The sequence below is a fragment of the Pongo pygmaeus genome, chromosome 9 (assembly GCF_028885625.2).
Source record: "Pongo pygmaeus isolate AG05252 chromosome 9, NHGRI_mPonPyg2-v2.0_pri, whole genome shotgun sequence".
Classification (NCBI taxonomy): Eukaryota; Metazoa; Chordata; class Mammalia; order Primates; family Hominidae; genus Pongo; species Pongo pygmaeus.
The window spans coordinates 108208117-108227526 of record NC_072382.2 but is presented as its reverse complement, the minus strand read 5'-3'; positions in this window follow the sequence as shown (position 1 = coordinate 108227526).

Below are 19410 nucleotides of genomic sequence, written 5' to 3'. Positions count from 1 at the left end.
TCTAATTGGCAGAATTTCAGGTAGAATAAAAAAACTGGAATAAAGAATGATTTGCAGCAAGAGCTATTCAGCACTATTTAAATGGCATGAAGCATGTTCAATTTGAGAATGTGACAACGTTTCTTTTTTCCTTTAAGGTCTCCACTTCTAATTTGTTTTGTAATCCGGTAGACATTATTTTACCTCTCAGTTATCTATTTCCCACTGAAAGATGTCCCTATTCTCTGCAAAATGGCATTTGATGAAACATTTTGATAATGTTATAAAGTACTTTGGACATCTTAGTAGAAAAAATATATAAATTAAATCTATTTCAGAAAGATACATGAGTATCCATTTTTGCCATTTAAATCTTATTTCTGAGTAATTATTTAAAGAATGAATTAAAAGAAAAACAACCAGGCTGATTTTCAGAAAAGTCAAAAAATTGTTTTTACCTGTTACTTAGGGTATCTCTTAAATTCAAAATAGCTTATCCTATTTCTGACCACTCTGTGATCCATGTAATGTCTGAAGCTAAAGATACAGAGTTCTATTTTCAGTATGTTTGTCCCAAGAACCTTCCATGTATTCTATGTCACCTCACAGCAATGGTGAGAAATATATTCAATCATTTTTAAAATGCTTGTTTCAAAGTCCCTGAATTAACCAGTACCTATCTACAAGACAGAGCACCCAAGATTCTCAACCACATTAAACTAAGTAAGCAGGAGGTCATGAACTACAACCTAACTCGGTACATGAACAAACTGAAACCTAACTTCAGAGTTTATTTTTTGTAATGGATAGCAGGGTCTTAGACATTCACAAATAGCTTCAGCTAGTTACAGGCAGCCAACAGTTCAGAACACGTCCAAATGAGGCAAACAGCTAGCTGTAACCAATCAATCAAATTATTTCTGTACTTTACTTCTAGTGTTCAACCTATGCTGTACTGTTCATGCTGAGGAGTGGAGGCTCTATGAACCCCAATTTCTCTACATCCTTATTAACACATGCTATTTTCTGGTTTTAGGTTTGTTGGTTGGTTTGTTTTTGATAATAGCTATCCTAATGGATGTGAAGTGGTTTTCATATGCATTTTTCTAATGACTAGCAATACTGGACATCTTTTTATGTATTTATTGGCCATTTGTATATCTCTTTTGAAGAAATGTCTACTCAAATTATCTACCCATTAAAAAAATTGAGTTGTTTTTGTTGCTGAACTGTAAGACTTTTAGAAAATATATTCTACATATTAATTATTTGTCAAATATATAATTTGCAAATATTTTCTCCCATTCCATGGTTGCCTTTTCACTCTGTTGGTTTTGTCGTTTGATGCACAGAAGTTATACATTTTCATGTAGTCCTATGTAATCGTTTTTTATTGTTGCCTATGCTTTTAGTGTTACATCCACCAAATTATTGCCAAATCTAATGTCACGAAGCCTTTCTCCTAGGTTTTCATCTAAGAGTTTTGCAGTTTTAGCTCTTACATTTAGGTATTAAATTCATTTTGAGTTAATGTTTATGTATCGTGAAAGATAAGGGTCCAAATTCATTTTTTCACACGGTTTTCAATACCCAGTTTTCCCAGAACCACTTTTTGAAAAGACTGCTTTACCCCCATTAAATGATCTTGGCATCGTCATTGAAAACTATTTGATTATATGTGCAAGGATTTATTTTTGGGCTTCCAATTTTATTCCATTTGCTTATATGTCAATACTTATGCCAGTACCACTACTTTAATTACTGTAGCTTTGTAGTTGCTGGAGTCCAGAAAACAATATCCCAAAATGAAGGCCTCAGAAACAAAAGATTTTATCTGACCTACCCCTACCCTCCTGTCTCTCAGTCCCATCCTCCCTCAAGGCTGGCCATAGAAACTAGAACTCCTCTTTTTCAAGCTGGGTTGTAGAAACCAGAACCCCTTTTCCTGAAAAGCAACCATAAAACCTATACATATTCTATGTAAAAATTGGCCATAAAGAAATTATTTGACCTGCCTTGTTTGAATATAGATCTTAAGACCCCCATTCCAGAGAGGATTCTGCCCTCACACCCAGAAGGAAGACATACATGCTCACAGAGGCCAAAAGAATCTAGATGAACAGGCTTTGCTGGATTTCCCCCTCGGTCTATTCACATTAGATCATAGACTTTTTGTCCAATCATAGTTCTACATGGCTGTCCATACTTTGTTGAACGTAAGCATAACAATGAACAATTTCCCCTGTATATTTATGTCTTCATTTGGAAGACACCTGTGTATGCACATTAAATAAATCTGTGTGCCTTTTCTCCTACTAATCAATCTGTTTCATGTCAGCGATTTTCAGTGAACCTTTAGTGGGACAAGGGCCTTGGTGCCCACATAGTAGATACTGATATCAGAAAGTGTGAGCCCCCCAACTTTGTTCTTTCTCAATATTGTTTTAGCTATTTGGGATCCCTTGAGATCGCATATGACTTTGAGGATAAATTTTTCTACTTATGCCAAAAACATTGTTGGAATTTTGATAGGGATTACTTTGAATTTGTAGATCTCCTGGGGTAGTATTGACAGCTTAACAATATTAAGTCTTCCAATATATGAACATGAGATACCTTTCCATTTATTTATGTCTTTAATTTCTTTCAGCAGTATTTTGTAGTTTTTGGTGTATAACCCTGGTGCCCCCTTAGTTAAGTTTATTCCTATTTTATTCTTTTTGATGCTAGTGTAAATGTAATTGTTTCTTAATTTTCTTTTTGGATTGTTCATTGTCAGTATATAGAAATAAAACTAATTTTTGAGTGTTGAGTTTGTATCCTGCAACTTTCCTAAATTCATGTATTATTTCTAACAGTTTTGCTAACTGTTTTTGTGTCTATGTCAAATATTTAAGGTTGACTACATGTAGGATTTTATTCTCTGTGAATGTAGATAACTTCCCTTCTTTCTTTCCAATTTGGGTGACTTTTGTTTATTTTTCTTGCCTAATTGCTGTGGTTAGAATTTTCAATATTAGGTTACATAGAAGTGGCAAAAGTAGGCATCTGTGTCTTATTCCTAATCTTAGTGGAAACGTTTTTAGTCTTACACCATTGAGTATGATGCCATATGAGTAGCGTCAGAAAACATAAAACACACAAGTAAATTTAACAAGATGCATGAAAAGTTGCACAACATTTTTGAGAGAAATTTTAAAAGATGCAAACAAATGTAGAGCCATGGCATGGTCATGGATTGAAAGACATATAAAACTTTTGTATTTCAAGTTTATATCAAAAGAGAATGTAAACAAATACTGAGCTCTAATTAATGGTATATATACCGAAGTGTTTAGAGGGCTGTATAGTAATGTCTGCAGTTTACTTTGAAATGCATTAAAAAAGAGAGATGATTAAAGAAATAGTGCTATGGCTTGGATATAGTTTGTCCCCACCAAAACTCATGTTGAAATGTGATCCCCAATGTGGTCATATTAGAAGGTGGCATCTAGTAGGAGGTGTTTGGGTCATGGGCAGATCCCTCATGAATGGCTTGGTAGTGAGTTCTCACTCTCATGAGACTGGATTAGTTCTTGAGGGAATGTTTCCCAGGACAGTTGGTTGTTAAAAAGCCAAGACACTCCTGGGATTTTGTCTCTTTACATGTGTCACTTTCCTTTTGAACTTCTCTGCCATGTTATGATGCACCATAGAAGCCCTCTCCAGAAGCTGGTACCATGCCTCCAAACTTTCCAACCTGCAGAACCAGAGCCAAATAAACCTCTCCTCTTTATAAATTACCCAGTCTCAAGTATTCTGTTATAGCAACACAAAATGGTCTAAGACAGGTGGATAAATAGATAAATGCTAAAACAAGTACTATTAAATGTTAGTGGTAGAATCGAAGTGGTGAGTATATGGATGTTTACTGTAAAATCCATTCAACATTACTACATATTTGAAAGTTTTCATAATAAAATGTTTTATATGCATGAGCATATAAGTTAATTTATGCTTGAATATGTGTAGAATATCTTTGGAAGGATATCTGAAAAACCACTAACTGTGGTTGCCTCCTAGGGAGGTACTGTGTGGCTGGAATGCCAGGGTTGCACACACAGGCTTCTTTGAAACTGTATACCTCTTTGTACTTCTGAATATATACCACATGTAAGTATGACATGTATAAACGGAAGAAAGAATATCTCTGAGACCTCTGTACCCTCACACACTCTTTCTCCTACCCTATATTTTCTTCTTCATTTATGAAATTCTACTATATATAAAATTCTATATATAGTAGAATTCTATATACAGTAGAATTCTACTATATTTTACATATATGTTAGAATTTCATATATTACTTTTCTTCATAATATATGAAATTCTATATACTATATATAAAATCTATAATATATAAAAATAGTGGAAATAATATATGAAATAATATAGTATCTATATTTTATATATATACATATATATAGAGAGAGAGAGAGAAAGAGGGTCATTTCTCACTGTAAGTTTTGTGATGGCAAGGACTTTGTCTTGTTCACCATTGTATCATCAGTCTCGAGTACAGGGTACAGAGGTGCTCAGTTAAAACAAAAAACAAAACCAAAACTTGACCAGTTGGGATTCTCAGGCAGGCAAAAGGAAGTATGCAGTCACTGAGTGGGTAGGCCAAGGCAGGGCAGCCAAAGGGTACTGGCCATCAGGGTGACTGTTGAAATGCAAGAGACGGCCATGGAGGAGGAAAGTGAGAGGAAAACAAACACAGGATGGTGTATTAGTCTGTTCTCACACTGCTAATAAAGATATACCCGAGACTGGGTAATTTATAAAGGAAAGAGGTTTAATTGACTCACAGTTCCACACGGCTGAGGCGGCTTCACAATCATGGCAGAAAGTGAAAAGCACATATTACATGGTGGCCAGCAAAGAGAGAAATGACAGCCAAGCGAAAGGGGTTTCCCCTTAAAACTCATCAGATCTCGTAAGACTTAGTAACTAACAGGAGCACAGTATGGAGGAAGCTTCCCCCATGATTCAATTATCTCCCACTGGGTCCCTCCCACAACACAAGGGAATTATGGGAGCTACAGTTCAAGATGAGATTTGGGTGGGGGCACCACCACATTACATCAGATGATTTTACTATCTCTAAAGAAAGAACTCAATTTTTATTTCCTTTTGATCTTCACATTATGTCTACATTAGGGCACATATTGAGCATAGCTTGAGATCCTAAATATCCTATTGAGGGCGTTGGCATTTTTTTCTCCCTCAGAACTCAGATCACTATTGATGCTCATTATCACATTAACTCTCTAGGCTGCTGACAAAGCTACATTTAAAATCTGCACAATGGAAATCTTGGGGCTCAGAAAACGACAGCCCCAAATATAATGCTTTTACATGCTGAACTGAAGAAGCAGCCTCAAGCTCTCTCGCCAACGTTTCCCTGCCTCCCTGTCTCTCTGATTCTCTTTCTTGAAGCACTGGGAGGAAATCTCCTTGGAATTTCTTTATCTAAGAAAGTTCCTTTCAAAAAGAAATGCAATTGGCTTAAGACCCCCTCCCTAAGATCTCATTCAATAACCAGGAAAGATTAACCACTGGAGAACTGGAGAACAGAAGTTCTCCAGGAGTTGTCACCTTGCCTAGACAGGCTTTTTATCTATTCTTCTGAGAGATTCTTCTCAGAGACTATTCTAATCTCTGCAAGATTACCAGGGAGGATTTATCTGCATAATAAGATAATTTTTGTTCACAGTAAAGTTATGCACTGCCCCTGCCCCCCGCCACCTTTCTTCCACCTCCCCCAGAGCACAGAAGAACTTTGTCCCAGGCCATTATTCTTTGGGCTCATTAATTTCCTACATCCCCATCCCCCAGCCCTCTACGAAAAAGGGTATATAAACATCTGGAACTCATTGAGTTATTGGGTAGCCATTCTACTGAAATTCCCTCCATGCTATGTACCTTAAATTTGGTATGCCTTTTTTCTCCTATTAACCTGTCTGTTGTCAGTTCACTTTCCAAGAACCTTCAGAGTGGAAGAGAAGCTTTCCCTGGGCCACTACAGATAGTATTCCCTTAGGATTCCTATCTCGGGCCTCTGTTGAAGTAGTCAAATAATTTTTCTCCTTCTTTCCTACAGGACGTTTTCGAGTTGAATGTAGCCAAAATCCAAAGTTCTTTTTGCTTCACAGTTTCATTCATTCCAACCCCATACTGCCCTCAAAATCTGGGATTACTTCGAGCAGCAGCACACCCCTTGGGTGGGAAGACTCTTGTTCTCTTGCTGGCTAAGCTTGAAGGCAAAGTTTTGATTTCTTTGACAACCTGAGTTTATTTTTAGAGATATCAGGATGACTCACCTCTCTTGACATTTGTTTCTATAAAAACTAACTTTAAAATATCACATTTCCAACTCTGCACAAACAGCAAGAGTAAAGCTATAGAAGCAATTGAACCTGAAGAAGACTCCACTTGAGAGTTCCTTTCATCCTGCCTTGTCTGTCCTCCCGCCCTTTCACATCCTGAGATTGATATGCCTTTTCTGACCACCCCCCACAGAGCCACATCCTGCAGGTGTTTGTGTATGTGTGATGTGACAACAGACATCTAGGGGCGGGAGACCAGTTACACAAGCCGAAGTAGAAGAAACTAGTGTTTGCATTGCCGCCTCCACCCATGAATTGGTGGCTACAATATTAGTAACAGTTAAATTACACAAATAATGTATAAAATACCAAAGAAATATTAAAAATACTTCTTTCAAGGATATACAATACAGAAAAATTAATATTTCTAATATAATATTTAGTACACCATACCTTCTTTTTATTTCATTTAATCTTCTCAGGGGAAGTTGACAGGTTCAAAACAAAGAGGATAACATAAAGAATATGAAGTAACTGATAAGCATATGATAACCGATTTCTATATGAAGCAGAAGAAAAATGCAGGCTCCAAAGTGAATTGTCCAGATTGTGTGCATTTGGACAGAAATGTACAAAAATGCCAACATATTTACAAAATGTGAAGTTCATTGTGAAGTTGGGATTATAAGGATTTTCTTTTCTCTGTCAAACATTCATAATTTCCATGTTTTAAAAAAATTAAAAAGTACAATAATCTTGAAAAATGCTATTTTATTAGTATTCTTTAAATGAATATGTGTTTGTGTATATATATTTAAGATGTATTTACTTTTAAAGTTTCAGAATTCCTATGTTGGTTGCATTAAAGGATACAAGGCAGCCAATAACCCAAATGGTATAAATAGAAATCCACCAGCAGGGATTAGTGTGCCAAAGGGATATTATAGGACCCAGTTGGGGGAGTACAAGAATGGGTTCTGGCTGGCAGACAGATGCAATAAAAGTCTATAACTGCTGAGAAAGATCTCTTCATATATACAAATTAACTAGAGAATAAGAGGAATAACTCAACTAGAGTTTTAATCTGGGAACAATGACCCCACTAACCAGCCAATATGTTTGAAATATGTACCAAGCATTTATCACGCACTAAGTATGCATATCTGAGCTAAGTTCAATGTGAGAAACACACCAGACATTATAAAATGTGCCAGTCTTTAAGAAATAATACAGATAGCCACTCTTCATGGTTTAAAAGATGTGAGGCAATCATACATGCTAATGGAGCTCAGATAAAGGGAAACCAGCAGGGAACTTGGAAAACTCTAGATGAAAGGACTTGCACTGAATCTTGAGTGATGAGCAAAAGAAGGAAGAGCATGAGAAGTGAGAAGGTCAATCTGTCTTTTTACAGATGAACAGCCAGAGGCTTTGAAGTACATTGCATTTTAGTGTATTTTAACGTTTCCAAAGAATATTCACAAATTCTCAAAAAATGTTATAAATGAATAGATGAATAAGTGAGTGAGTGAGCAAGTACATTTTGAAGTGAATTGTGTGCATTTAACATGGTGGTGAGGGTTTGAAATGTGTAGACCCTCTGCTTCTAACACTACTTACTTCCAGAACGGTCAAGTCATGAGTATTAAAGTTTATCACTCTATCTACTCTTAGCATCAGAAATTTTTAAAGTCCCAGTTCTTCAGCATCTGATTCTAAAGATCTTTTCCCAGCTTCCTTTTATTCTTAATTTTAATTGCCTCCTGATCTTTCTATCCTTTCTCTATTCCTGCTTGGTTGGCTAACTCATTTTCAGTTTGTGTTCCTGGCTCTGGCCAGGAACTCCCTATGGACACTGCATTCAGTAACACTCCCATTGCCTCTTGTGCTGCAAAAGTGGGGCAGGGACAATACCATCAGTCTTCTCAAAGACCCCCAGGACCCAATCCTCAGGGTATTATCTGGAAAGGAATTCCCTGAATTGGGCTCTAAATCTAGTCCAGTGACCCTGTGGTGAGTCTGCTGTGATAGAAAGCTGGCTTGCAGTTTGACTGGCCCATTATTTAATTCTAGGTTTTAGAATTCGGTGGCATACAAGAAAGTTACAGTCTCTGCCCTCATGAAATTAACTTCAAAATAGGAAAATAGTAGACGATAATAATGAGATTGGAGTAAAAGGAAAGAAGTCATTAATGGATTTATTTATTTATTTATTTTACTTTATTTATTTATTTATTTATTTATTTATTTTTTGAGATGCTGTCTCATTCTGTCAGTACAGTGGCATGATCTCAGCTCACTGCAAACTCTGCCTCATGGGTTCATGTGATTCTCCTGCCTCAGTCCCCCGAGTAGCTGGGATTACAGGCGCCTGGCACTATGCCTGGCTAATTTTTATATTTTTAGTAAAGACAGGGTTTCACCACATTGGCAAGGCTGGTCTCGAACTTCTGACCTCAAATGGTCTGCCTGCCTTGGCCTCACAAAGTGCTGGGATTACAGGCGTTTACCACCACAGATTTTAGGTTTGACAGTAATATCACATTTTTGTGTGAAGAGATTATTCTTGCAACTGTATGGAGATGACTTCAGGGAGGTAGGAGTAAACACTGAGTGGTCAGTTAGGAGACATTAAAGTAGACCAGAGGAGAAAAGATGGTAGTTAAGACAGACATAGTGAAGATGGAGAAGTGGGTGTCTTCAAGATGTACGTGGAAAGTACATTTGACAGGACTTGTTAATGCAATGGATGTAGGTGAAAGATGGCAAGGAAGCTGATTCACACTGGAGAATCTTGGGAATCAGTGGAGTTCCAGGGATCCACTGGCTTTGTATTGAATTTGACTCACAGCAGAGAGGCAAGAGGACCTGAATATTAATATTGAAACCAGTTACTTTCAACTTAGCAAGTTTTTGAGTGTAACTTGTTGCCCTAATCTAGGTAAGCCAGATCTCGCCTGTTGATTGGCGGTATTTCCAATTAAAGGTTTGTTCAAAGCTGTGAACACACAGTGCACAGATTCAAGACCACCTGTTGGGTGGAATGCAACTCCTTTATAAGAAGGTCTTATAGATTTTGCTGCAGCCAGCGGCCAAACACAGATGAGACAATTATACATCAAAGGAAGTGGCTGGTGTTTCTCTGAAAGAGGTAATTCTTCAGGAAAGGTTATGGCAATTCCTATTCTTTGAATTATTTCCACTAATGACTTAAAAATAGAAGTGGCTGGGTACAGTGGCTCATGCTTCTAATCCCGGCACTTCAGGAGGCCAAGATGGGTGGATCACCTGAGGCCTGGAGTTAGAGACCAGCCTGGCCAACATGGTGAAACCTCATCTCTACTAAAAATATGGAAATTAGCTGGGTGTGGTGGCGTGTGCCTGTAGTCCCAGCTACTGAGGAGGCTGAGGCAGGAGAATAGCTTGAACTAAGGAAGCAGAGGTTGCAGTGAGCCGAGATTGTGCCACTGAACTCCAGCCTGGGCAACAGAGAGAGACCCTGCCTCAAAAACAAACAAACAAACACCAAGAATTATAGGAAGCCCCTTGAAAGGGCAGGATGAACACCATCTATCTTGGTCTATGAAGATGATTTGGCACCCTAACTGACTTTACTCATTTATCCTGCCAGAGTATTATGTCCAACCCATCATTTCTACTGAGAGATCATAGCTAAACTTACAGATATTGGTGTACTGGTGTCCATTACAGATCTTTACCCTTTGGGCCTTGACAAGCCTACAACAAAATTCTCTTATGTGTACTTGGGATACTGCATTGTGTCAGAAAGACCCCAAATATTTAACAGCTAACGGAAGTCCCTGCCTTACAAGTTTCATGCAACTAGCCCAGTATATAAGGGCACTGAGACTTGATTCCTGAACTCATTTATGTTCAAACTTAATTTTCTTCTTAAGAACTGAAGACATAACCAGTGTGCTTTTTAAAGGGCATATTACTCTTAAAATAATTATCTCTGCAAATATACTGCAATGAAGACTAATCTGTGGGGCTCCAAATTAAATATATCCTTGTTCCGTTGGAACTTAGTTAGTGATTCTGGAGAATGGATGCTGCCTTTGGAGGATAATCAGCAGGGAAGCCATTTTAGGTTTGGACACCAGGAGAAGAGGAGGAGAAAGAAAAAAAGAATCATTAAGAAACTCAGATTTATCTTAGGCAAGGTGATCCAGTTTCCAGGGCTTTTCCTCCAGTGATCTATGACATAGGAAGATAATAGTCATAGGAGAGGTGATCCTGCTGAAAAAGCCTTTTCTGCCTTGTGGTTTTGTATTCTGCCAGGAAAAATGTGATTGTATTTGATACTGCTGAAGCCTTGGAGACCTATCTGTGCTGGCATGGATTTCTAGCCTCACTGAAACATGACTTATGGTTCTTCTCTCTCTGTTCAAGCAGGACCAAGAGTTTCCTTCAACAAATATTTATCAACTATTATCAAAGCCAAACAGAAAAATCAGTACCAAAGCTAAAATGATCCATAAGACATAGGCCCTGTCTTTGAGGAAATCAGTTGATTCAATCTGATACTCAAGGTTTTCCTCATGCCTAAGAACTATAAATATTTTTTCTCAATTTATATTTTTAGTGTTGTAGTAGCAGCCAAAGTAAGTTTATTTTCACTTGGATACTTCGCCTGCAGTTAGGATGCATGGCCAGTGGGTCAGTGGTGGTACCATGGCTATTTTATGCATGGAGTGAGTTAACAAAATCTGAGCTCTTGTCTGCTATTCAACAATGCTAGCCTCCAACAGTGGCCCTGAATCCAGGGTCTTCCAGCTTGCAAATCTCTGGATTAGTTTCTATTAAATGCAATGGTGAGGCTCCAGTGAGTAGGAGCAGGAACCTGGTCATTTCTGTCCATCATATTGTATCAATAAAGATATAAGTAGAACATTATATTTTATGGATATAAGATTGAAAGTAAAAGATCTGCATTACAAGCTATTGGTTTTAACACCTAATTTCTTCAGGTACCATTTTTTGTCAAGGAGGTTTACAAAATAAATTGTTGATACAAGAAGAAATGTACAGCTCTACATTTATAGTGGAAAACTTCAGCACATTTCTCTCAGTAACACAAAGAACAAGACCAAAAAAGTCACTAAGACTAAAGAATGCTTCAATATAATATTTAACAAATTTGACCTAATTGACTACATACAATATAATAACCACATACAAAGCTCTAGAACACTCATTCTTATTAAATGCATGTAAAATATTTACTGAAATTAAAAATATTGTAGGCGACAAAGCAAGTCTCAGCAGATTTAGATGGGCTCAAATCACACTAAATATGTTTCCTGACCACAGTGGAATAATGTTAGAAATAATAAATACATAACTGAAAAATTCTCTTATATTTGGAAATTTAAAAATGCACTTTTAAATAACCCATGAGTCAATGAAGAAATCACAATGAAAACTAGAAAATATTTTGAACCAAATAATAATGAAAATGCTACATATGAAAATTCATGGAATATAGCTAAATACACGCCTAAAGAGAAAATTATACACTTATGTTTATATATTATAAATGACAATCAATAATCTAAGCATCTGAATCAAGGAGTTCGACAAAACAGAATATTAACCCAAAGAAAATAAGAGAAATAATAAAGAAAAGAAATTTAGAAATTGAAAACAATACTACAAGGAAAAGGTGAAAACTTTATGGCTATACATTTGGTTGGCATGGAGAAAAATCCTATAAAGAATACAACTCATCAAACTTACCTCCCCCCACAGAAAAAAGAAAATCAGATTAGTCATATCTATGAAAGAAATTGTATACATTATTCAAAACCTTCCCCAAAAGAAACTCCATGCTCAGATATTTTCTACTAGAAGTTTGGTGATTTCTAACAGCTAAAGACATGACATTAATCTTGCAAAAAGTTATTCTAGAGAAAAAATTGGCATGGAATACTTACCATGATGTTTTGTGAGATCCGCGTAATCTTGATATCAAAACCTAGCAAACACATTACAAAAGGACAATTACAGGTAGTATTTCCCATGCAAACAGCTTTAACAATCTTAAACAAAACATGAGCAAGCCAAATCTAGGGATATATTAAAAGTCTAAAACATTTTTAAGAGATTTATAGGAGATCTAAATAAATTGAGATTATACAGTATTCATTGATGAGAAGGGTCAATATAATAGATTCGATATAATCTTTTCAAAATCTCAGGTATATGTATGTAAATTGGCAAGCTATTTTTAATATATACATGTAAACTAAGCATCCAGCAATAACTAAGACGATGTTAAAGATGAGCACATAGAGAAGACACAGTATGTCATCAATCAAGACTTACTATAAACTACATTAATTAAGTCATGATATTAGTGTTAAGATACACAAATAGACCAACGATTTAGAATAGATATACTAGAAACAGGTCCATACATATACAAACTTTTGAACTATAAAAAAGTACATACTTCAGGGTTATAGGGTAAGATTATCCATTCAAAAAACAGTGCTGGAACACCTAGTTATGTGTGTGTGTGTGTGTGTGTGTGTGTGCGCACATATGTGTGGCAGGTGATGAGGAACTGACCTGACTCCTAGTTCATACATAAACATAAATTCCAGATGAAATTAGATCCAAACAAGAAAGATAAAAAAGTTTCCAGAAGCTATTAGAAGATAACATAAAATATAATTTTTATGAACTTGGTTTAGGTAAAGATTTCGTAGTATAAAAGCACTGATTTAACTGTGATAAAATTGAAATAATTCTGTTAATAAAAATATTCCATTAAAAGAGTGAAAAGACAAATCCACAAATGGGAACATGATTTCATACTTCCATCCAACCGAAGGCTCATTTTCAAATATATAATTTCTAGAAATCAATAAAAAAATAGTGAAATCTTGGCAAAACAAAACAAAAACAAAAACTTGAAGAGGAATTCCAAAAAAGAAGCACATCCTAAGAGCCAATGAGTATTGAAAAAGTACTCACCCTCCTAACTCATTGGAGGAAAACAAATTAACACTTAATGAGACTCCACTATACATACACCAAAATGACTACAATTAAAAAGACTGGCAGTGTCAAGTGTTTATGAAAATGTGGAGTATCTCAAACCTCATACATTGCTGATGGGAATATAAATTTTTACAGCCACCTTGGAAAACTCTTCAGTAGTATTTGATGAAATTGAACATACACGTATTCTTTGACCCAGATATTTCAGTCTTAGGAATCTTGAATAGAAATGCATATATATGTGCAATCATAATATCCTCAAACAGGATATAATTAATATGTCTATAAATAATAAATAAAAAATAAATTATAGCATATTATGGAGTATATTTTATAGCAATGAAAATGAATAAATTTCAGTTTCATGCAACAGTATAAATAAATTTCACATTTAACAAAAGATGCCACACATAAAATAATATATAGTAAATGAGTCAATTTATATAGTGTTCAGAAATAGACAGTCCATGGAGTTAGAAGAACTAAGGGGGCTATTGCAGTATTATATCCAAGAAAACTATTAATATCTTTTTTAGAATGATAGCAACTGAAAAAAAAAAAGACTGGTAATGAAAAAGACTATAAAAATTAAACAATTTTTAGGTTTACTTGAATTTACATTTTTCCTGCAGTGCATTTTTTATAGATCTTCACCAATACATTCATCAGGAATGTCCAATGATATGTTAATAAACCGCATCTCAAAAAAAAAAAAAGACCCTGAATTGTAGCATTTACTAATTTCCCATGCTCCCATTATGACCAATTTTAACTAATGGGATTGTTGAACTCAGAGTTAGGAAGAGCTATACAAAACTGGTGCTCCTGAACATGTAGAAACTTGTAACCACTGAATAGAACCCAGAATCAATAATATATGTAAGAACTCACAAGTGATATATTTTAATTTAAAATTAGTATGTTTTCAATGCAACCAGGTTAGAAGATATTTTGTGCTGTTTGTAACAAAAGAGTTTGTCAAGAAAATTCAGTTAAACAATATTGAGGGAATATTTCATGGTACAGTGAAAACGGCAAAGTACCGGTAGATAAAACCATAAGGCAAGTGCTACTTTTCAAGTGAAGGTAACATTCTCCATGTTTATAATATTTCTAGGAACATACCTGCAAGTTTTTTTCATTCACTGCCAGGTAATTTTGCAGGCATGACTTAATTAACAATAACTATATGTTCTGTTAACAACTTATTTCCTTTTTGGGTTTTCATTCATTGTATATAATGTTTCATGTACTCTTTCTGTTAGTGTGTATTATGCTTTTTTTTTTTCTTTTTGAGACGGAGTCTCACTCTGTCACCCAGGCTGGAGTGCAGTGGCGCAATCTCTGCTCATTACAAACTCCACCTCCCGGGTTCACGCCATTCTCCTGCCTCAGCCTCCCAAGTAGCTGGGACTACAGGTGCCCGCCACCACACCTGGCTAATTTTTTGTATTTTCAGTAGAGACGGGGTTTCACCGTGTTAGCCAGGATGGTCTCGATCTCCTGACCTCGTGATCTGCCCACCTCGGCCTCCCAACATGCTGGGATTACAGGTGTGAGCCACTGTGACCAGCCGTGTGTATTATTCTTAATGGCAGAGAAGAGAGAACTAAAATAAGGACTACTTTATTTCTCCATAATGTTTTTCTTTGTAAAATTATAGCTTTACTCAAGCAATGGCCCTGTCTCATCTCATTGATCTGAACGTAGCTCTAAGAATTTGCATGCAAAAAGATTCAGAATAGCCAAAGCTATCCTGAGCAAAAAGAACAAACTGGAAGAATCACACTACCTGACTTCTAATTACACTACAGAGCTATGGTAACCAAAACAGCATGGTACTGGCAGAAAAACATAGGCCAACTGAACAGAACAGATAACCCAGAAGCAAATTTATATACTTACAGTGAACTCGTTTTTGACAAAGGTGCCAAGAACATACACTGGAGAAAGTGCAGTCTCTTCAGTAGATGGTACTGGAAAAACTGGAAATCTGTATGAAGAATAGAACTTTACCTTTATCTGTCACCATATACAAAAATCAAAACAGATTAAAGACTTAAATCTAAGACCTCAAACTGTGAAACTACTACAAGATAACATTGGGGAAGCTCTCCAGGACACTGAGCTGGGCAAAAATTTCTTGAGTAATATCCCATAAGTACAGGCAACCAAGCAAAAATGAACAAATGGAATCACATCAAGTTAAAAAGCTTCTGCACATCACAGGAATAATCAACACAGTGAGATGAAGTCCCATGGAATGGGAGAAAATATTTGCCAATAGCCCATCTGACAAGGGATTAATAACCTGAATATATAAAGAGCTCAAACAACTCTATAGGAAAAAATCTAATAATCTGATCAAAAAATGGGCTAAAGATTTGAACAGACATTTCTCAAAAAGAAGACATACAAATGGCAAACAGGCATATGAAAAGGTGCTCAACATCACTGATCACTAGAGAAATGCAAATCAAAACTACAATGAAATGTCATCTCACCCCAGTTAAAATGGCTTTTATCCAAAAATTCAAGCAATAACAAATGCTGGCAAGGGTGTGGAGAAAAGAGAACTCTAGTACCCTGTTGGTGAAAATGTAAATTAGTACAACCATGTGGCTTCTTCTCTTTCATTGTTCAGCCAGCAGGAGGGAGTGTTACAGCTCTTTTACTCCTGCTGCCAGCAGCTCAGTGAGCAGGAGCACTACAGTTCTTTTACTGTCACAGTTCTGCGAGTTCTGGGTTCTTGTCCTGCAACCAAGAGGAACAAGGTATGTGGACATGGGAGACTGAGTAAGGCCGAGAATTTTATTGAGTGACATAAAGAAAGCTCTCAGCATCGAGAGAGAACCTGAAAGTGGGTCGCCATCTGTGAAATTGAGTCCAGGATTTTTATGGGTTTAGAATGGGGGAGTGCAGGCCGGATGTAGTGGCTCATGCCTGTAATCCCAACACTTTGGGTGGCTGAGGCGGGTGGGTCACCTGAGGTCAGGAGTTCAAGACCAGCCTGGCCAACATGGTGAAACCTTGTCTCTACTAAAAATACAAAAAAATAGCCGGGTGTGGTGGTGGGCACCTGTAATCCCAGCTACTCTGGAGGCTGAGGCAGGAGAGTCACTTGAATCCGGGAGGCAGACATTGTAGTGAGCTGAGATCGTGCCATTGCACTCCAGCCTGGGCAACAAGAGCGAAACTTGGTCTCAAAAACAAACAAAAAAACAGAATGGGGGAGTGCATGCTGATTGGTCTATGGGTGGTCTTGGAAAAAGCACCATTTGGTTGGTTAAAAGCCATCACTCAGAAGGAACCAATAGAGAGTGGGTAAGATGGGGATGGAAGTTCTCCCTCTGGTCATGAGCTTTACCTGGAACTGGCAGCTTGGTTTTCAGGTTTTAAACTGTCCTTGGTTTGAAAGTTGGGTTTCACTGGGGATCCATCCCTGTCTGCTTAGGAATTTTCCTGTCTCCTGCCGCTATCACCACCACTATGGAGAACAGTTTGGGGGTTCCTCAAAAATTAAAAATAGAACTACCATGATTCAGTAAGCCCACTGCTGGTACCAACCAAAAGAAAGGTAATCATTATATGGAAGAGATACCTGAATTCTTATGTTTGTTGCACCAGTTTACAATAGCTAAGATTTTGAAGCAACCTAAGTGTTTATCGATAGACAGATGGATACGGACAATGTGGTACATATACACAGTGGAGGATTTTGCAGACATAAAAAAATGTGATACTTTCATTTGCAATAACGTGGATGGAACTGTATGTAGTTCATTATGTTAAGTGAAATAAGTCAGGCACAGAAAGATAAATATCACATGTTAACACTTATTTGTGGGATCTAAAATTCAAAACAATTGAACTCAGGGAGATAGAGAATAGAAGGTTGGTTACCACAGGCTAGAAAAGGTAGTGAGGCTATAAGGGGGAAGTGGGGGATGATTAATGAGTACAAATATATGTATACTTAGAAAGAATAAATAAGACAGTATTTGATAGCACAACAGGGTGACTATAGCCAATAATAATTTAATTGTACATTTGAAAATAACTAAAAGAGTATAATTAGATTGTGTGTAACACAAAGGACAAATGCTTGCGGGGACAGATCCCCATTTTCCATGATGTGATTATTACTTATCGCTTGTATCAAAGTAGCTCATGTACTCCATAAATATATAAACCTACTATGTACTCAAAATTTTTTTAAAAAATTAATTTAAAAAGCATGTGTTTGTACATCATCTTTATACTTTTTATAGCTCAGCTTATATCAGCGTCTGCCACAGAGGTACACACTTAGGATGCATTCAATAAAATAAAATATTTATCAGAATAAATACATAAAAAGAAATGATGAATAAATAAATAAATGGATTCTAGGTTTTAGTTTTCATATTATTATAATATAATAATACACTTATGACACTTTGCTGTACATTTTCTTAGCCAGCTCTAACCCATCTTCTATATATGGTATATTAAAATCTGAGCACTTTGGACTCCTTACTACTCAGCAACTCTCCTTTCCAAAAAGGCTATTAATATGCAACTGTTTATACAAATAGGGACTTTAGAGAACCTTCCAGTATACTGAGATATTTTCCATTTTTGAATTTTTGCCTCTGAGAACATACAGAATCTATCCTCTTTATTTTGTCAAAATCTGCTTTTCTAAAGTGCAGACAAGTGGTTTAGCAAATTAGGGTAAGAGGAAGTCACTCTGTTACAGCATTAAAGAATTCCCTTAGATCTCCAGTCCTGGCTTTTTATGAACATCACCTGTAAAAATCTTTACCAGGTCCTGGGACTCATCTTCAGAGATGTGCATGCAGTAAATCTGGCCCAGAAGCTTGGCAATTGCGTTTTTTAAAGGTGATTGAAATGTACATCCTGGGCTAGAGCAGAGCTTCTCAAATTGTATATGTATTTATTTGCATCATGTGGAGTTCTTGTTAAAGTGCAAATTCTGATTCAGGGGTCCTAGGGTGGACCCCAAGATTCTAAATTTCTAACAAGATCCTGAGTGATACAACTACTGCTTCCATGAACTGCACTTCGCAAGCAAAGGTCTAGATTAAATATATGTCATCTTATTGGCTTGAATTGGTGGGACATGATTGCATGTGTTCTGACTGCTGAGAGAATTGCTATTTAAAATTTACATGTAAGACTACTTGGGAGTTTTTGTGCATATATAGCAATGTCTGAAGGCACAGCATTTGAGCAAGTAAGTATATATCTCTGTTTTATTTTAATCACTTCTCAAGAAAAAAACAACAACAGATGCATGGATAGATAAATATATCCATGTCGAACTAATACATTTAGTTATGAATGTAAATAAATATTTATTAAATATTTCAGTGTCCTTTCTTTGTTAAGATATAATTGCTACCACCCTGTAGTCTCAGTGGTTTCACCAAGGTAGTTTGTTTTTTTCCTTCAGAATATTAGTCTTACTTACTGCATGCAACTCACTGACTAACAAGCAAGCTTTTGAGAGCAGAGCACTAAACAATTTTGGTTGGAGGAGAAAGAAAGAAATTATTATAAGAAGCCAAAATTAACAAAGCTTCTTAGAATTTAAATAGCATCAACAAAAATCATGAAAAAAGAATTTGTATTTATTTACTAATTGTCTTAGTTGGAGATAAAATTACAGGTAATTGCTGGAAGTAATAGAATGGAGACTGTTGAAAGAGTTTCCCAGTTATCTCCCAGAAACTTGCAGACAATGAATTGTAAGAAGGATTGGGGAATAAAACAACCTCTAATTTACATGAGTTATAGCATACTAATTAGATAAGTGGTAGAAATACTTCATACCTGGACCCTCTCCTTGCAGAAAAGGTGGGTAGGGGGAAGAGGTGGGGCAGAAATTCATCTTTTATCCTTGGCATTTGGAACATCGATTTATATACACGGATTTATAATACATTTCTAGAGAAACTGACTAGTAATTAATAATCAGATTTGTCTTGTTTCAGTCTGTTTCCCATATCCATACATTAAATAAGGTCTT